Here is a 21,412-nt window from a genome sequence, read left to right as displayed (position 1 = left end):
AATTTTTAATGAGAAGGGATTTGACCCATGGAATATTTATAATCACACCTGCGTCTCTCTCTAGAGCCACAAATAAAATAAACAAGCCCAAAGAGAAAATGTGAGAAAAACAGTATTGTCTGAATGCCAAACCAAGGTAAGTAACCTCTTTAAAATACTAGGCCTAGGATTTTATCGTTTGTGATATGTAGATTCTTCTTCACCATGGACATTATAGAAGGCAACAGAAATAAACCATACCTTATATGATTAATAAATCCTATTCCTGGAGGGCTGCATATTGCCTAAGATGCCACTTAAATCTACTAGCAACAACACATGCATTTCTGAGGTGGAATGGCGAGTTATTTGTCTAGCTTAGGCTCCCTAGCAATTTCCATGCAGAGTTGATGAGGATATGTGAGAGGCTTCACAGGACATGGTACTAAGGAGATAAAGTAATGCTCGTTCTACTTACTGATTCTAATTGAAACAGCTTCTGCTGACCAGCTACGGACAAACATTGTTCTAATGATTTCAAAATTGTTAACCAAAGAAGTCTGTCAAACATAAATAATCGTGCGTACTTACTTACTTACTTACTTACTTACTTACTGGCATTTTTATTCCACTTTTCCACCCAATTAGAGCCATCGAGGCAGCAAACACTTTTAAAGTATTTAAAGCAATTTTAAAAAATGTACACACACATAAAAATGGGATGGGGTAAAAGCCAGAATGAGCTGGAACAAGCTGGAACAGGCATTAAACAAATAGTGGTACTGTAAAGAACAGTGGGATGTGTTAAAAACATTGGAGAACAATATTTTAGAAATGAAAACGTGGAAATAGCATACTTTTATTAACGCTTTCCCTGCCAAAATGTTCCCGGAATAGCACAGAACAGGCCAGAACAGGCATTGAAGGAATGCTAGTACCATAAAAAAGTGGGAAGTATTAAAGACACTGCAGAATAAATTGCCCACAGACAATGCATGATTGCCAATAGACAATACATGATTGCCTATAGGGGATAATGAAGACCACACTTGCCCATAGGGGATAACAGAGAGCATGCTTGCCCATAAAGAATAATGGAGCCCACAGTTGCCCATAGGGAATAATGGAGACCATGCCTCATGGAGAGATTAGAGCCTCCTTACCTTGACTACCCCCAGAATTTTTGAGAACGTTGGCCTTCTAAAACGAAATGTTTGAAATTAGGTTTTGGTTGGATTTTTTGGTCAACTTTTCATTCACATATAAGTTGCACTTTACTGAGCTGTGATCACTGTTCTCAATGGGCACAACCAGCTCTACATCTCGCACCAGGTTCTGAGCATTACTTAGGACTAATTCCTGGATCACCTCCTCTCCAGTTGGTTCCAAGCCCATCTGTTCCAAGGAACAATCATTTAGATTCGCCTCTATGCTTGAGAGGCGGTGACAGGATGGTTGAAACAGCAGGCTGAAGTTGAATCCTATGAAGGCGGAGGTCCTGCACCTGGGCTGTGGGCTCTTGGGTTCAGGGATCTAGGTCCCAGCCCTTGATAGTCTGAGATTTTTAAGTACTAGTTTGATATTGTTGGTAGAGAGTTTTCCATCTAGAAAGCTTTGAGGAACTGGTAAGTTAAGCCATTGATCAAGAAATATCCGTTCCGGATCCAACTTTATTTTGTATCCAGTTGTATCAAATATCTGGTTTAATACTGATAAATAAATTGTGTAGTAGTAGTAGTAATAATAACTACTGCACTTATATACCACTCTTCTAAACAGATCAGTGGTTCACTCAGAATGATGAACACGTTAGTGTTATTATTATCCCCACAATACTGCTGGGGAGCTGGGGCTGAGAGGTGTGGCTTACACAAGGCCACCTGCTGAGCTCATGGCAGTAGTGGGATGCAAACCAGTAAAGTGTTGATTCACAGCCAAACCACTTAACCACTGTGCTATGTTGGCTAAGTCTTGGTATTGGGCTTAGTTAGGGCATCAGCAGTCATCTCTGTGGATGGACAGTAGATCATCTTCATGATGCCTTTCTGTTACAATTCTTTCATGAGGTGATACTTCATGTCAACATGCTTGGTATGGTGAGTATGATGTATTCTCTCTGTGAGAACTTGATACAGCTTTGATTGTCTTCACAGATTGTTACAGGTAGTACAAACTATATTACAAGATCTTCTGGTAGTTATTTTAGCCATGTTATCTCTTGGTAAAATTGTCCAGCTGATATGTATTCAGCTTCCATTGAATATTGAGCAACTCTTTCTCTCTCGATCAACTTATCATTACATTTCCATAAAAGAAAGTATATCCACTGGTAGATAATTTGGTATTCAAGTCTGTGTAAAAGATTAGTTCAGGTTTGCTGTTTAGCTGGTAGCGTACTCATATAGAGTAGCTTGCCTATGGCAGCATCATATTTGTCTGTTGTTAGGTTTTCGGTGTCATCTAGGTCCTTTACATAGCTTGGTTCCATGGGAGTAGCAACTTCTATATTCTTGAAGGATATAACATCTTGGATCTTTTGCTCTTGGTTGATAAGGAAACTTCCACCTTCTTTTTTGTAAAGTTACATGCCTAGGTAGTGAGTAACATTACCCAGTTGCTTGATTTCAACATGTTTGCTTAGGTGTTATACAACTTCTTTGCTGTCATCTGGATTTTTATATGCCATAATCAAATCATCAGCATAAATCAGTAGATAAATCCATTTGCCATTGTTCTGCTTGGTGTATAGGCAAATATCATTTTCACTTCTCTTGAGTCCTGCTTGGAAGAGTAGATCATGCAGTTTTAAGTTCCAAACTCGAATCCATAGATGCTCTTCTGTAGATTGCATACAAGGTGTTCTTATACTACTTTCTCAAATCCAGGATGTTGGAGCACGTAGATATCTTCTTCTAGTTCCCTATGCAGAAATGCTGTCTTGACATCAAGATGCTCCATGCATCCTTTTGCTTGCAGCAACACTTAGTAGTGTCTTTACTTTAGTATGCCCCCCAATAATTGCAAAATTTTCATCAAAATCTTCATATTTCTGAGAGTAACTTTTAGCAACTAGTCTTGCTTTATATCTTTGGACTGAGCTATGTTCATCATTCTTGACCTTGAAAACCATTTGCACACCACTGCCTGGTTTGCCCAGACTGAATCTTTTTTCTCCACTCAGTAACTAAAAACTGCTGTTCACTCCGCCCACACTCTCAGTCTTCAACCAATCATCTCACTCACTCGCCCTTCTCTTTCACCTCCATTCTTCATCTGTACCACACCAAGCATTTAAAGACACATACATAAAATCATAACAGTGGCTTTTCTCAATTTCTCAGCTTCTTCTGGTGGTAGCTGGGATAATTCATCCCATGAAGTAGGTTCAGGTATTTCTGACATTCTTGCAAGGTAGATCAGTCATGGAGCTGGAATACCTTTGGTGGAACGTGTTGATCGCCTTGGTTCCACCTCTGCACTCTGTGCCTCTGGTTGGTCAGATGCCTTTGGACATTGTTCCTCTTGTGGAGCAGGTGTCTCTGGACTTTGGACCTCTCATGGCCACGTGTCTCCGGTAGTGAAGCTTCTGGTACTAGATCTGTACTTGGTGTACCAGTGATGTGCATCATAGAGTCACCTGGTTCTTCATCTGAATCAGGACATGTGATTTGGCTGTTCTCTTCAGTGGTGGCCCTCTCTTTGTCAGGATCAGAATGCTCTTTTGTATACTTATGCTTAACCGACTCCATATTTAATCCTTTCAGTGTTCAGTGCTTTCTTCCCCAGGTGCAGAGGTTCCCAGGCAGCTATCTCACAGACCAGCATTGTTTTGGCTACCGACGTTCCAGCGAAAACCGGCCTTGGGGAAGCTTTCGCTTTTGCAGCTTCAAAGGGAATATTTTGAGAACTGTGGGGGGAGGATGGGTCAGCTATGATATTTAATATGTATCTCTTGCTTTGCCTGGCATTGGTAACAATGCATATGTACCAACCTGGATATTGCATTCAGGCCAGTGGACTATAATAATCTTTTTCTTCATTAAATGCTTTTTGGAAACAATGGACTTTTGTCTAATTGCAGAAGGCAGACTGGAGTAAGGATTTTATCTAGCCACAGTTCTGACATTTTGTTACCAATCTTCTTTCCAATGCCTCAACCGGATCAAACGGACTCCAAAGCTGTCCCGCCCCGGGACCCTTTGTTCGATCCGTATGTCTCTCCCGGTCCCCGAGGCTCGGAATCCTCTCAAGTGGTGCCAAGGAGACAAGGATCCACGGTTACAACCATTTTTACCCTCGCTCCCAGTACGGAGAGAACGAGGCCCAGCGCATCAGCCGTTCCATTGTTCAGCGTGCTGACCACGACGCAGTGGGGCGCCCGGCCCAGAGAGACGAGGGAGCGGAGGATCAGCGCGATGTTTACCCAAATACAGTTGGACAGCCGGCGTAGCCTGGGATCTATACCGGAGCAAGCTGAGGGCCGTCCATGGCTGTTCTGGAACCGGATGGCTGAGCGAACGGAAGGGGATACTTCCCAACGAAGTGCTCTGAGCTGGGACTATGCCGAAGTCACCCCGAGAGCGGGGGAACCAGATGTCGGAGAGCACCAATGGGCACAGCTCCAGAGTAGAACCGTTGCCATTGATTCTGGGATTTCAGCAATCACTGGATTAACCAAAGGTGTACTTGCTGCGCGGTCGCAGGAGGAACAAGGGGTGGAAGCACCCCTGCCGTGGCAACAGACGCTGAGCACAGACCACCCGACAACCCCTCCAACTACTGGGGATACGGGGGATCCGCAGCAGTCCACAGACAGAGTACAGAGGTTGGAGAACAGACTACAGAATATGGAAGAGAGTCTAGCCAACGCTGTACATCTGCTTTCAGTCTTAGTGGCGGGAGACAGAGACAGGGCCCCGCCAACGGGCCTGTCTGGCATTAGCCAGAGTCTGGCTAACTTGCAAGACCAGATATGGCCGCAGCAACCGTCGGAAACGGGTGAGGAGATTGGGGCCACTGGAGGGGGATCCCTCTTGACGGGAGAAGGTGGTGAACCGTGTCCGGACGACCGGTACCCAGACCAGCCTGCAACCACTGATACCAGCAGCAGCGAGGAGACGGAGGAGGAGGAGGAAGAACCGCCGCGCAGACTGGCTTCCCCTATAATTCCTCCGCCAACCACCCAAGCGAGTCAGCCCACCACACCGACGGTGGTTCCAGGAACTTTGCCGGCACAACCACGCGGGCCGACTTCCCCTATAGTTTACCCACCGACAACCCAAGCAAGTCAACCAATTACGCCGCGGGTGGTTCAAGGAACGCAGACCTCGCCGAGGGGACCTCGCCCCACCCGACCAGCGCCAACCCGACCGACGCCGCGCCAGCCGACACCGAGGGGACCCCTGCCATCTCCGGGGTCGATACCGCTAACGGGGCTGGTGGTCCCTCCGCCCCTACAACCTCTGCACCCGCAGCCGATGCCAAGGCAACTGACCCCCCAACCTCAACCGTATCCCCACCCGCGGCAGCCCCCGCTGCAACTGGGGCCAATGGACGTTTATCCCATGCCAGATCAAACCCCCAGACAGGATTTACCCATGGGATGGGTCAAACTGGACGCTACTTTTGATGGAGACCCTTCCAAATTGGGATTTTTCCTGGTACAAGTGGTGCAATTTTTTAATCATTGGGGACACCTGTTTGGAAGCGAAGCCAGTCAGATAGAGCATCTGGGATCGCGTCTCCAAGGTAAAGCTGCTGACTGGTACGTGGGACTATATAATGTGGGGGCCCCCGAGTTAGAAACTCTCCAAGGGTTAGTGGATGCCATTCGGGCACAATATGAAGATTCCTTGGAGGAAACTCGGACTAGAACGGAGTTGCAAGCAATTAGACAAGGCAGTATGTCGGCTAGAGACTATGCCACACAATTCCGACAGCTCGCTGCCAAATGCCCGAGGTGCGAGGAGTCCACCAAGATCATCTTGTATAAACAAGGATTGAATCCAAAATTACTAGACCGAGCGCTCATGCAAGACAATCCGCCTACACTGTTAGGATGGATACAGTTGACTTGCGAAGTTGAAAATCGACTCCTGGAAGTTCGCCTAGCGGAACAACATCAGCAACCCCCGAGCCAAAGACGCTCCTCCACACCTTTGTCTCTGAGAGGGAGCAGGGGAACTGGGTATGCCACCCGGGGAGCGCGAGATGCTAGATGGCAACAGGGATTGTGCTTACAGTGCGGCCAGGGTGGCCATTTCGCAGCGCAATGCCCATATTGGCCTGTTCAAAGACCTCCGCTCCAATTACGACGCCCAGCTCCCCTAACCAGCCCGGTGCTACCGCGCCCTTCTCCGGTACCCAGAGCTGCCCCGAGGAGTAGGGGAGCGCCAAGAAAAAGTTTCCCAGATAGAGGACTGGAGTTGGAGGAGATCACCGAGGACGATCAAACAGCCCTGTTTGTCGCGCACAGGGCTGGGCTCAGCAGGCAGGAGGCCCACTGGTACTGCAGGGCAGAACACAACAGGCAGGAAGTTAGTAGTCCAGGAGTCAGGTCAGGTGTCAGGGCCAATATGTCAGTCAGAGAGAGGAGCAGGCAGAAGAGTAGTCAGAAAGCAGGCCGGGGTCAAAATCCAATCCAACAGCAGGGCAGGGCACAAGGCAGGGCAAGAGCGTCCAGGCGTAGAGCTCTGGTAGCAGGGAGTGGCGAGCTGAGTTGCTTCCACGCTTGGTTTCCTCGGCGTCTTCCTTTTATGCTGTCCTAATGAGGAACAGCTGTTGCCTCTCTCTCTAACAATTCAGTTCGGTGTTGCGCCTGTAAACGGGCGCTCCTTCGCCTATCCAACAGAGCTGACTTATCTCTATGCTTCCTCCTTTCAGCTGGCCCCAGGTGCTCAGGTTTCACTTTTGCCCTGTGGGAGTCTTTGTCTCTTACAGCCTCTGTGGAGGTTTCTGGCTGTTCCTCATCCCTGACAGTCCCTGCAGAAGCTCCAGGCTGTTCTTGCTGAATTCCTCCTGGAGCAGCAGCAGTGGTTTCTGACTGCTCTTCCTCTCCAATAGCTTCTGCAGGGGCTTCTGGCTCTAGAGAAGAACCTTCTGGCCCTTCCTGCTCATCTTCTGAGGAGGACTCTGAAGCAATAGGTAAGGTGGCCAGCCGGGGCTGGGGCTGACTCATGACACTGTTCGGGGAAGGAAATCCCGAGAGCCCGGAGTCGGGAAACGAAATGGATCTGTCGTAAAAGGACCCAAACGGCAGATCACACGTAAGTCTGGTCCGGTGTTGAACCGACCCCCGGGGTCCATACTGTTCATTCCTGTAACGTTAGTAAATGCTGACAAGAAGATGCACATCCGTGTGCAAGCGCTTATTGATTCGGGCTGCTCTAGAGACATTATTGCACCTGCCTTAGTTAATGGACTAGTACTCCCAGTGAAAGATCTGGATATACCTGTCATTTTTGAACAAATGGATGGCACTAACATGAATCCGGTTACCACAGAGACTGCTCCGATCGTAACCGGCATGGGACCACATTGGGAAGTCAGATCCTTTGTCATTAGTGCCACAGCTAAATATCCCCTGATACTGGGAAGCCGATGGTTGTGTGATCACAACCCCCACATTGATTGGGCAGAAGGGAGTTGTTGCCAAGTAGGCCCCCTCCCCTGCTTTAAAGCCCGCCATGAACTGTGTTAAAGTTTCCTGCGTTACTGTTTCACTGCTACACAAAGATTTGCCTTGCACGTGTGTGTTCTGATACACGTGTCAGTTTCCTGCCTGCTTGCTAATTACCCTGCTGCTGCAATAGACTGTGTAGTTTACTGACTCCATGTTTGGTTAACTGCACAAAAGGACTCTCTTTCTGGGCAGCCCTGCCCGGACCTGTATCTGGATTTCCCAGTGTGTGTTTGGACTTTATTACAAGTGTGCCCCGTGCCTGCATTGCCATCTGCCACGGACCGTGCCTGTTCCCTGCTTTGGACTGTGTTTTAAAGTGTTGTTCCCCCTGCCTCCATGGAAGCCTGCCTCATATGGGCCCAAGCCGCTGCTAGCAGCCGGGCGCCTGACAGGGAAACCTCCAGCGAGCCTGGCTAGGCGCTCCCTGGTCAGTTCCCGCCTGGAGCCTCCCGCGAGCCGGTCGCCGAGCTTGCCCTCGCTACCGGGCAGCCTGCTATCCAGTCCCAGCTATGCCCAGCCGGCATCCATGTTCTCAGGCACCCAGAAGACCCTGGGAAGAAGACTGCTTTGAGAAGCCATTTCGGCGAAGCGGGCACACCACGTCCGCAGCGAGAGCCCCTCGCCCCGCTCTGCATATCTTAGGAGCCGCCCCGGAGAAGGAACTAAGTGCCGACCATCCCAAGCACTCAGAGAATGCATCTCAAAGAAACCTCCGCATTCCAGAAGCTGATGACATCAGGACAAGCCCTGTCCGCTGGAACATCCTTTCAGCCCACTTGGATTTCCCCCTCCCTCTTTTGTCCCCTCTTCCTGAGGTGTCACTTATCACAATCTGATTACTAAAGTGGCCCATCCAAGCCATTCAGTAGCCCATTAGACCCTTTGTTTTAATCTGTGAGAACCACCAAGTACAGCACCAGCCCCAGGGTACTTTTGGGGTATTTAAGCTGGTCTCCCAGACCACTCGGTGCTTAGGCCATTCCCCTCCAGACTTCCTTGCTGTCCGTCTGTGGTCCCAGTGCTGGCATTGGGTCACCCTCGCTGCTGTGTCTCTGCTTCGCTCCAGGATTGTGAGTATTTCCCTTATCATCGTTGGGAACCCGCTAATGCGAACGTCTCTGTATTTCCTACTCTGTATTTCCTAGATCTTGTGTGTTCCTTGTATGATTGTGCAAGTTAGGCTTACGCCACACTAAATACACGTGTTTGGAATTTATTTGTTGTCTGCCTCTTTTTCACTAGAGTGTCTGGGATCGGGACCTCCGTATACATAGGTTATGATCCGCGCTTAATTTTAAGTTACAGACTGCTATAGCTAATTCCCCATTATAAATAAAGAGCAGTTCTGGTAACAGTTTACTGGTGGAGAATGCGGGCATAACCCGGTTCGTGTGAATACACGTGAGTCGACACGCGTGTCTTCAGCGAACTGACTTAGAGGAAAATTTTCCAGACCTCAGTGTAAAGAGCGCAATTTAGCTCAGGGAATTAAAAGTGTGAGTGTGTGTGGCTCTAGCGAGCATTTCTATCTTGTGGGTTGGCTTTTCCCCCATTTCCTCCTTCAGCCATCTTTGGACTACTTGCCTTTTGTGGTGCACCGCGAGGCCCTCCAGCCGTTATAACCGGTGTACTGTGGGTGAGGACCTCTGAACTGGTGAAGTTCCTGGCCACCTTCCGGGCCGCCTAAACGCGTCTATGTGGGTGGGATCCCAGAAGTAGGCTCTATAGATTTATATATATCCTGAAGCAGCACATATAAAATTCTCTTCTGCCCTCCCCCGTCTCTCCTAAGTCCGTCCAAACCCCGTTCCTGCCAGCACTTAGGCTTCAATCCCCGCTCTGGAGGAAACGTGAAGGGATCGATAGTCCGTTTGGTTAGTTAGCTTTGGGAATCTGAAGCCAGGTTCCTGAAGCCCTGCGGCAGCCGGCCGCACCGTGCTTGAGAGTTTTAAGTTAGACTCTTGGGCGCTTTTCCGCTTGCGAGTTTTAAGTCAGACTCGTGGGCGCACCTCGCTTGGGAGTCAGTGGGACTCTTGGGCACACTTTTGCTTGGGAGTTGTTAGAACTCTTGAGCGCTTTTTCCGCTTGGGAGTACAGTAGTTTTACTCCTGGGCACTTTTGCTTGGGGACTTGCAGAGGCAGTCCTTGAGCGCATTTAGTCTTTTGGTTTTGGCTTGGAGACAGTTTAACCGTTTGTCTCTGAGCACGAGGCCTGGGGACTTTTTGGAGTTCAGTTCTTGGGCAGAGAGCTTGAGAGCATTTGTAGCTTCTGAGCAGAGGCCTGGAAGCACTTCAGTTTCTGAGCAGAGGCTTGGGAACACTTTTTGGTTTTCTGAGCAATAGGCTTGGGAGACCCCTGAGCTTTGGCTTCTAGGCAGAGGCTTGGGAGCACTGAGCGTTTTGTTCTTGGGCTTAGAGAGCTTGAGAGCACCCTCTGAGCCAGCAAACTTTTCCTGGTCCCGTGGCTTGTAGGCAAGCTTGAAACGGGAATAGGAATTTTCCTTCTCCCCCGGTGGAGAGGAACCGAGTGTAGAACCCTTAAAAATACCCTTGTGAACCTAAAAGTAGGACCTTAAAACCCCCTTGGTAAAAACCCTTGAGGACCTGAGGGAAGGATAAACCTCCCAAAGGAACATAGAGAGGAAGAAGTTGTTAAAACCCTTGAGCAGCTTTAATCGCCCCACCCCTGGTGTCGCTGATCCACTCTTTAACCTCCCCCGAGATCAGCCTTAAACGAAGTAAAATGTACCGGGCAGCCCCCACCGTGCCCCGCCTGGAGAAGTGGCTAGTTAAGAAGGGAGATTGCCCTTGGGAAGCTGGTTCCTTCAAGGGACCCGACCCGCTCCAGATAGTTAGAAGTGCCTTCCAGGATTTCTGTGAGAAGGAGAAACCGAGGTCAAGCAAGAAGGATAGATATAGAGCTTGGGCACTTTTCACCGCCCTACAGGACAGCGTGTCCCTAATTAATAAGCTACAGGTAGCTCAGGAAGAGCAGGAGCAGGAGATAGAAAAGCTAAGAAAAGAAAAGAAGGAACATGAGGAAAAAGCAGCCGAGTGGCGTTCAGAACGCGTTAACTTCATGCTGGAGAAGCAGGGTCTAGCCGCTGCCCTCCAAGACGCTCAGCACAAGGCTGAAATGGCCACCGCTCGTGCCGATATGGCTGAGCACGCAGTAATTGAAGGACAGGAGAAGATTGCAAAATTAACCCATGCTGCCCAGTTCATGGCAGAGCAGAAAGTCGCTAAGATAACCGCAGCAGACCACTCCGCTTGTAAGAGGGAGGTAGAGGCCCTAAAGCAGCACCTGGGAATGCAGCAGGCCGTAATTTCCGCCGTGCATCCCGCAGCCCTCTTGGCCCTCCCCGAAGGTAGTACCGACAGTTGGTCACCCCCTTCGTCCCAGCCCGAGGAAGCTCCACAGCCCCTCCATCCGATAGCTACCAAGGAAATTGTCACCACAGACGAGGATGGCAGAAAGACAGACCGGGTCATTAAAGAAACCCGCAATTGGAGGCCCGATGAGCTCCAAGCCATAGCGGACCGAATGGGACCCCTGAACCGAGACTCAGCTATACAATGGTTTGCACACGTGACCATGTCCCAGCCCTCTGCCAGTGGCTCCGATGTAGCTCAGCTGGCTCGCCATTGTGCCAGCCCCGAAATAGTCACCTCTCTTAACGCATACATTTCTAACCGGACACTAGCCACTCGCAGTCAGTATGGTGCCATGAAGGAGTTGTGCGCCTTCCTCTGGCCCACCAAGAGCTTGAAAGCCTTATACATAGCAGAGTCTCAAAAACCCGGAGAGGACCCAGAGGCATATTTAGCCAGGAAGCAGCTCCTAGCCGAACTAGCAGACGAGGTAGACTTAGACTTGAGCGACATGCCTGACTTCGATGACTTAGAATTTAGGAGGGCAGTCATAGATGGACTCAACAGCACCACTCGCCTAGCCCTAGCAGGAGTCGAGCCCGGGAGCATTACATGGGGAGAGCTGGAATCCCACATCAGGAGCATTGCTGGCCTGCTGCGAGAGACCGGCGCCATCTGCCATGTGAAGTCCCCGGCCTCTCGTAGGAAGGAGAGCGAGCCGATAAGTGCGGTCACCTATGCCAATCATGGCCCCCACTCTCAGTACCGACCACAGGGACGCAGCCCGTACCCGGAGGCAAGGGGAGGAATCCTGAGGGGAAGGAGCAGTAGCTTTAACCGGGGAAGAGGACCAAGGGACTACCGCCCGGGAGTCTCCTTCGCGCCCACCCCGAGTTACGGTTCCTCCTCCCAGCAGGGACCCCACGAGCCCCGATTGCAGGATGCGCCCCTAGCCCCTTCTCACTCGCGAGTGTCACACCCGTACAACCATCAGGTCTACCCGCCTCCAGATCAGTCTAACGCTTGGGGAGCATCACAGGGTGACCACGAGGGCTACCGGGACCGTGGCAGCACGCCCCAGTCCAGGGACTCCCTCTGCTGGGAACTGTGGATGCGCCTCAAAAACATTGGAGCGAACATGGAGCTATTCGATGGGAAGCCCACGTCCGTTCTAATGAAGGCGATCATGGAGTGGGAAGACCAGCAACAGCCCCCAGTACCTCCGTCGGCGCCCCCTTTACCGCCTGACCCCCCCTTCTCGAGTCCCCCGATAGCTGCGGTCCGGGAACGCCCGAGCCCCAACAACCCCTTTAGAGGAAGCGCCGCTTCCACCGACCAGGGTGCAGGATCAGAATAGGGTCGCCCCGAGTCCCAGTCTCCTTCCGTGGGCATAGTTGCGAAACTAAAGCCGGACACATGGGGGAGACCGACAGTAAAGGCAGGGATCGGGACTCCCGGGGAAAAGAAGAAGCCTGCCACCCTCCTCATAGATACCGGAGCTTCGCTTAATATACTCCGGCCCACCTTAGTTACAAAGGGAACTCAGACCCCTACTACCATGCAGCTCGCCGGTTTTGGAGGCGGCATGCAGGAATCCCCGGTCTGGCAGGATATCCCCCTCTCCGTTGGGAACCTGACCACCCGGATTTCGGCATGCGCAAACCGGGGAGAAGATGATGGACTTTTGGGTATGCCGTTCTTCCGAGCCGAGGGACTGACCATTGACCTAGCGAATGGACTCCTGTGGCGCATCCCAGGAGGCCCAGACTTCGTCAATGCAGTCCATCGATGTGCAGCCCTCAAGGCCCCTTTGCCTCTCGCCCCCATCACAGGAGACCCCTGGGTTCAGGACTTTCCCGAAGTGTGGGTGACAGACAAGGCCGAGTGTGGGATAGTGAAGGGCGCCTGCGTCCTGATTGAAGGAAAAGACCCCCCTCCCCAAAGACAGTACAAGTACCCAGCGGAAGCTGAGGCAGGGATAGCCAAGACTATAGAAGGACTCCTTGAGTGGGACGTCATACTCCCGATGCAGTCCATCTGCAACGCCCCATTGTGGCCAGTTCTGAAAGCAGATGGAGTGACCTGGAGAATGACGGTCGACTTCCGTGCCCTGAATGCCACCACCCCTCCAGTTGCCCCGGTTGTGGCCAAGTACAACGAGATCCTGACGGCCATTGCCGCTGGGTCCCGGTTCTACTCGGTCATAGACCTGGCCAACGCTTTCCACTCCATCCGGCTGCATGAGTCTTGCTGGTACAAGTTCGCGTTCACCTTCCGTGGCCAGCAATACGCATTCAAGCGGACACCCCAGGGATTCCACTCCAGCCCCAGTATTTGTCATGCCCACGTAGTTCAGATGTGGGAACGCCTCCAACCCTCCTCGAGGCCCCACGTACTGAGCTACGTGGATGACATTTTAGTCCACGCCCCTACGGAAGAATTAGCCCGCCAGATCACTAGGGAAGTCCTGGAACTCCTCCGCGAGACTGGGTTCAAGGCAAGCAGGGAAAAGGCCCAATTGGTTCAGACCAGCGTCAAGTACCTGGGTCTGACCCTGGGACCCGAGGGTCGCACCCCGGATGCCCAGCTAATGGAGGTCATTTCCAAGCTGCCTGCACCCACCGATGTCCCCTCCCTCAGAGCCCTTCTAGGAACTTTTAACTTTTCCCGAGACTTCATCGAGTCCTTTGCAGACAAAGCTCGCCCCCTTTATGCTCTCCTCAAGAAGAACACTCCCTGGGAGTGGGGACCGGATCAACAGACAGCCTTAGCCGAGCTGAAGCGCAGCCTGGCCGCAGCCCCGGCCCTAGCCCATCCAGATGTTACCCAGCCATTCTTTATTCAGCTAGCCGTGTCAGACAAGAGCATAGGAGCCACGCTCACCCAGCAGCAAGCGGGAACCGCTAGAGTAGTAGCTTATGCCTCTCGCAACCTAACTGCAGTAGAGACCAAGTTCAGCCCATGCGAAAAGACATGCCTCGCTCTAGTTTGGAGTCTGACCCATTGGGAATTTATCATAGGAGGTTCACGCACAATAGTTCAAACCACCCACACGCCCCTCAAATATATTCTGTCTGGCAAGATACAAGATGGCCAAGTCTCAAACGCCCGCATAGCACAGTGGACCCTGGCCCTGGTCAACCGCGGAGTAGAGTTCAAAAAGGAAACCACTGGGCCACCAGCCCCTTATGGCCTGTTAGTAACCGGGACCGAGCACGAGTGCCCCCTGGACCCGCCACCGCAGGTCGTTTGGCCAGTCACTTGGGGAGTCCCGCTAGAGGAAGCCCGACAGAACGGCTTCACCTGCTGGTTCTGCGACGGCTCCTCCTTTCACGTTGGAGGCTCCCCTCGGACAGGCTACGGCGCCGTGCGAGTGAGCGACGCCTATACTCTCAAAGGTCCAGCCCGCCCCCATTCCAGCCAAGCGGCTGAGGTGCAAGCGCTTCTGGCAGTGCTTGAGTTTGAGCCCCCAGAAAGCCCACTTGCCATTTACACAGACTCGGATTGGACGGCCAAAGCCGCCACGGTCTGGCTCCCGGTATGGCAGAACCAGGGGTGGAGAGCTAGTGATGGGAAACCCGTAGCCCACCTGCAGCTATGGCAACAAGTAGCAGCGCTCCTTCAGTCTCGCTCAGGCCCAACGCAGGTTACCCATGTCAAGGGACACCAAAAGGCAAACTCAGAGACTGCTTATTGGAATGACCAGGCAGACCTCGCAGCCAAGGCAGCCGCCACTGAAAATGCTCCCCTACCGGAACCAGCCACCGATTGTCCTCTCCACCCTGTCACCACCCGCGCACAAGCCCGTAGCCAAGCTCAGGGAACCGCAGGAACATTAGACATAGCACAACTACAGCTATCTGACCCAGAAGTAGCTGACCTCCTAACCGCAGGAAGAGATCAGACAGGAAGACTAATGATCCGAGAAGAGGAAGGCATAGTTTGGGCAGTAGATACAGCCGGTGAACGCCACTGGGTAGTGCCATTGGAAGTTAGGGCTGACTTAATTCAGTTTGTCCACGAGCAGGGACACCGAGGCAAGGACCTGACTCTGGAAAGGGTAAAAGAGGTTGGATGGTGGCCTGGCATGCGCACCGAAGTAGCGCAATGGGTAGACAACTGTCTGTCCTGCGCTATGGTCAATGCAGACCCCACCGGACCTAGAGCTCCCCTCCAGCATCAGAGAATTGACGGACCCTGGGCTCGTATACAGATTGACTTTATCGGTCCCCTTCCCCCCACTTCTCGTGGCAATCGCTACTGTCTCACTGTCATAGATCCCTTTAGCAAATGGGTCGAAGCGTTTCCTTGTAAGCGCAACAATGCCGCCACCACAGCCAAACTACTGTTTAACAATGTTTTTTCAAGATGGGGCATTGTGAGAGTCATGGACTCCGATTTAGGCTCACACTTCATCGGAGAAGTCACACAGGAGCTTTGCAAGGCGCTAGGCATCCAGCAACGCTTCCACATAGCCGGCCACCCCCAAGCTTCAGGCGCCATAGAAAGAACCAACCGGACCCTCAAGGAGGCTCTCTGCAAGATGGTTCGCTCCTCCGGGAGAGACTGGGATGAAAAACTCCCCATAATCCTAATGGCCATCCGAGGCACCACCGCAGTTCACGGGCTCACACCCCATATGGTAATGACAGGGCGAAGAATGCAGCTCCCGGAAGCCTTCTGGCTAGATACGCAGCTCCCTTCTGATATGCAGCCTGTAGTGATTAATGATGCTTGGGTCCAGGACCTGCTCTCATCCATACACGCCGTCCACATGCAAGTGGCCCAGAAGTTGGGCACAGCTCAGAAAGATATGGACCGCAAATTAGGATGGGTCAGGAACCCAAGGCAGTGGGAGGAAGGACAGCTCGTTCTGTACAGGAAGTTCTCGCAAAAGGCGCATTCACTAGCAGCCAAATGGCAAGGCCCAGTCCCCATCACGAAAAGAGTCTCCCCAGCCGTCTATCAGGTAGCTATCCAGAGAAAGACAGGAGGTACTTGGCTAAAATACTTTCACGCCTCTCAATTAAAAGAATGGAAGGGGAAGCCGCTTCAGACCGCCCCTCCTGTGTATGACCCCGGGGGAGCCGCCACCAGCCCAGTCCCCCTCTGCCCAGTGATTCGCCAGATATCCCTTCACCCTGGGCCAGAGATACCCTGTGTCCCCTTAGACCAGACCTTTGTAGCCTTAGTATAAAAGAAACAGTAGAATATGTAGATATAGGTGTGAATGTCAAGAGTTTTTCCAATTCTATTCTTTAACTTCATTAGGCGGGCCCCACAGTTGGGACCCTTGGGGAAGACATGGCAACCAAAGCCAAATAGGACCACCACCGAGAGTGATTCTTAATTGGATTGTAAGCCGCATGTTCGGAAAAAATTGCACAGGCAAAAGAGATTTGCTGTGTGTGAAAGTGGTTGGAGAGGCTTTAGCCCAAGAGTGAATGCATTTCCAATATTGGAGACACACCAATGAAGGTGATCTCTGTATTTGAAAACATTTCACCCGCCGTGCTGGTGAAGATCCCGCATCTACGTAGATTCGGGGTCTCACCTGCCAGACCCACGCTTTCGCATGATGGTCGGCTTTGGCTTTGAGGGCCGTGTCTCCCCTGGAAAAGGACCCCCAGATAGCCCAACATCCCTCTTTTACTAATGTTCATATTCGTCATGGTGAGTTGCTATACGGCGCCACCAGTTAGTACGCTTTAGTGCAAAAGTAAAAGACCCGCCAGTAGTTTGTAAATATGTGCCCTCTGGAATATGTTATTGGGGTGCGTTCGCCACGCACAAGGGGCAGCGTACCTCATTTACATAGCCAGGATCCCCCGCGCCAAGATGACCCCCGAACAACCCAGACCCAGTGGCGCCGGCAGATCTCAACCGCCTCCGCCGCTTTTCGATAAACGCCGCCGAGCGCCTTCGGCTCCACTTCGGCCCTTTCCGCCAGCACCCGCCCGCCCCACGTAATCTTTTCCCTTGCCCGTACCGTATAAGGGAAAAGAAGGGGGGGAGACATATTGAAGTTTTAATGAAGCCCTGCCAGGCCTTCCAAGTGAGGGCAACCCGAAAATAACCCACGCCCGTGTGCCTTTGCTTTGTGTGTTTCTTTCTTTTAACATGAAATTGGGGCCTCCCGAGGGAGTCCCTCCAAAAATTGATCCTAGGAAAAAATATGGTCCGCCGAAATACATACATGAGGTCCTGCAAAAAAGCAGAGGGAAAAAGGCAAAGCAAAAGCAAACCATCATGAAACATACCTTCAACCCTAACCACCCCTACTTAAAAATTATTTTAGAAAAATAGAACGAAGGTCTCCTTTAGCAGCAACCCTTATAGTTAATGGAAACCGCTCTTTAGTTTTCTTTTCTTTTTAAAACGGCAAGGACAGGCCGAGCCGGACCGATAGCTCTCAGCCCGCAAAGTAGAAGCAGCCCGCCACCGAGCGAGGGGCACCTGAAGGCCACATAGTCTAGGCACCCAGGGACCCCTGGGGCGAGTTTGCATAATCCCGCCTAACGCACAGCCGACCCTTGCCCGACGTAAAGACGTTCCCCCTGAAATATACAAGCTTTAGGAAGAAGCCTCCGCACAGGAGTTCCCCAGAGCAACAAGCTGGAAGGCTCGCTTAGTGCCCCTGGGACTTCTCGTTCGAACCCTGCTTAACATACAGTGCTGGCAGAAAAACGCCCTCCCTTTTCCCCCCATTCCGCTTTATTTATTTTGCTGCAATAAACTCAGGGAACCTGTACTTATATCCGCAGGTCTCCCCAGGATATTTTCGCCACAGAAAGGAAAAGGAAGGCCAGGAGATGAGGCACCTGGCTACTCTGTGTTTGCTCGTGCTGACAGGCACCATAATAGAGGGACGCCCGTCCAAATTAATGCCCTACCCCCACTGTAGATGTATTAATACACTAGCAGGAAATGAAATGATGGTCTGCAAAGTTGTGCAGCAGAGCAATATGACCACCCCCACGGATCGCACAAACTTCCGCAGTTGTGAAGAGCAGTGGATCCGACCCCCAGAGCTTGTTATTTTATGTGTGGGAGTAAAAACCATGTCCCAAGAATTAGTATGCTACTCGCCTACCGATACAGTTTCACCACTTGCTCCGATTCCTTGTATGTTTCTTCCCCGTATCAGGCCAGCCCCCACTGCAGTCCCGGTGGTAGACAGATATACCACCCCTGCCAACTTCGAAACCTCGCCATTTGTTACTGAGGCTTTCGGACCATACTGTGAAGTTATTTTAGTGTCGGCCGCAGTATGGAAGGCAGGAGACCCCTTTAGAATGACCATCCTACTAGGCACCACTGCCACTGAGTCTGCATCAGTCACTGTCACGCCCCCTTCAGGCACGGCTCTCTCCTTTGCTATAGAACGCTGGGAGAACCTGACCTGGATTGTAAAGGAGGAAGACCTAGCCAAACACGGCCCACCCGATTGGATACTGGTTCAACAGACGCCCGAATGCCAAACCAAGCCCCTAGTAGAGAAATTTCACCGGCTTGGGCTGCTCTTTGTAAACTTGACTCATGAACCAGGCAATTATTCCCTGCTGATCCGGACCCAGGAGACCCACACCATCCAAATTGACCCTTTGATTGCTAGCAATGAACAATTAAGCCAAGGCGGCACGCATATAGTGGGCTCCCATGTTTTGAAAACTGACATTCGAGAGAGAGTTCTAGTCCGCCCGCAAATGTCTTTAAAAGAGATCCGCATAGACTTAGCTGAGCTAAATGTAACCCAGAGGCTGCCGCAGTGCGCTCCCTATCTGGAGGCCGGTAGCAAGGGTTGGAATGCATGGCTACAATTGTGGATCGATCCCTCTCCTTCTCTCTCGCGTGCCAGACGAAGCATTGCCGACTGGACTGCTCCTGCAGCCGGAGGCTTAGCAATCATGGATTCGGTCAATATTGAGACTCTCGCTAATAAGTTTGCCCATGTCACGGCTAGCATCTCCGACTTAGGTAAACCGGTGGTGCAGTCCCTAAATTCCATTTCAAATGGGCAACACGAGATCAGCTCCATTTTAGTTAACTGGGAGAGTCAAATTGAAAGAGATTTTTCTCTGCTGCTCAAAGGAACACAGTCTTTTGAACACAACGTGTCAATAGCCATGGCATGTATGCAAGCCCAACAATTAAACCAGGCTGTGGCCATGGGGCTAATTCGGCAAGCCACGGACGGGCACTTGCCCCTGGAAATTAAAAGATTGATTATGCCCAAATTGTCACCCCTTGAACTGGAGCTTGAATCCTGGTGGTCTCTCGTAAATTCCTCATTCTCACCGACCACCCAGGAGCTTAAATTATTTTTATTAACGGCCAGTGCGCACGAGTCATTCCATGTGTATCCAGTCGTGCCTCTGGGACTCCAAGTCAGCGACACCGAAGTCCTCTACGCCCGCCACCCCGACCATTGGGCCCGCTTCACCCCGACCGGATGGCAGCTCGTCAGCCTCCAAGGGTGCCAGCATCGAGACCAGACCGGCTTCATTTGCCAAGACCAAGCTTTTGCACCTCATCACCCCTGTGTAGCCCCGCAAGTCGACGCCCTCAATGAGTGCCCTTTCGAGGTCGTCCGGGAGAACAGCTCCGCTGTGGTCTACATTGGGAAAGGATGTGCCTGCGTGCGAACGGCCTGCGACTTTGTGATCCTGAACTTGTTTCAACTCAAGCCCGTGATCCCGGGAGTCAACCGCTGCTTCTGCAATCTGTCTTCGGTGGCAGCCTGCGACTTCACCTACACGGTACCGGTCTGGACCCAAGAAGAGATCCTGGTGGCACCCTCCATTTATCGTTATGTGAAGCCAGTCTCCCTTGGCATCGGTCTGGAGCTAATCCACGAGCTCCTGGCCCACCCGCAGCTCCACCGCACCCTCCAGAGCATCCAGAGGGACGGGGACACTACTGCTTTGGTTGTGTCCCACAACGGCAAGGAAATTTTGGATCTTGCCCAGCGAATTAAGACCACCGGTGAGCACTCGTGGTGGGAAACCCTCTTTGGCTGGAGCCCCACTGCCACTGGAATTTACAATTTGGCTTTGCACCCGATTATTGTTATTTTGGCTTTTCAAGTTTTACTATGTGCCTCCCTACTTTATTTGGGCTGTTGGAGCCGCCGACAGCTCCAGCAACTCCAGCTGTCTTACCGCTTGGATCACTATAACCCCGACCTTCTTCTGCCTTAAGGGTTGTTCTTGGCGCCCTCCTTTAACCTTTGTTTATTTGCTTACGTTGTTATGAACTATGCTTGTGCATTTATGTGTAAGAACTCTGCACCGGCCCCATGGACGCTTTGCTGCCGGACACCGCTCCGAGGCCCTCTTGTGGACTAGGGGGGGACATATTTCCCTGCCTCCCAGCCCACGGCCCGTCTCCAAACGACCGCCAGCAGCGCCACCTCCATGAGGACTAGCACTGTGTGTCTGAAGCCCTTCTCGCCGCCTGCCGACCCTGCCCTGCGGATTGACGCAGACAGCAAGGGGGGGTGGAAGTGTGTTTTGGAACACATGGACTAAGCTCGCTTGTTCCTGTATATATGCAACCCAGTCTAGCAGCTGTACTGCGGACTGAGCCGTCTGTGATCTTTGTTGCTCTATTGTTTTATGAATTTCTTTCCATTGCTTTTATGAATTTCACTCCCATGAATTTAGCCCCGAACTAGCCCCTCCCTCTATCTACTGCAAGTGCGCCCATGGTCTTCCCATGAACTGGGACCCTTTTTATCACCCCCTATTAACTTTATCCCTATGAATTTGATTTTAACCTTTTGAATTGCCTTTTTAACCTGACTCCCTCCGCCGAGGTAATTCTAGCCTATTTATCATTCTATGAATTTGGTTTTAACCGGGACCATTCCTGAATGGTCTCTTTTAAAGGTTATTTTAGTCCTGATTTTAAGCTTTATGAATTTGGTTTTAATCTAGCCGCATAAGTTGGTCTTTTAATTACAGAGTTTATTTTTCTGTCCCCCATGAGCCCTTCCGCCGCTTACCCCCCCCATAAATTGTTTCCCCGCACTTGCTTTTACTATTGCTGCTTTTATCTATGAAATTGGTTTTAACTTCCTGAATTATTGTTTTAATCCTATATATATATTTATGTATTTATGGTTTTAATCACCCATGAATTGTCCCACCCTCGATGAATTGGTCTATGCCTGGCTTGCACATTTCACTTTTATGCTGTATGAATTGCTTTTACTCCTACATTCATGAATTGAACCATGAATTGTCTTTGCTTTTAAATCCTATGCTTATGAATTATGAATTGCCCCTGGTTTTAGTGTTTCAATCCACCATGAATTGCGAATGAGTTACCTCCAGTTATGAATTGATCTATGTACACAAAATATGAATTATTGCTGCT

Source organism: Eublepharis macularius, chromosome 4 (genome assembly GCF_028583425.1).
Source record: "Eublepharis macularius isolate TG4126 chromosome 4, MPM_Emac_v1.0, whole genome shotgun sequence".
NCBI classification, from domain to species: Eukaryota; Metazoa; Chordata; class Lepidosauria; order Squamata; family Eublepharidae; genus Eublepharis; species Eublepharis macularius.
This window is presented reverse-complemented; position numbering follows the sequence as displayed.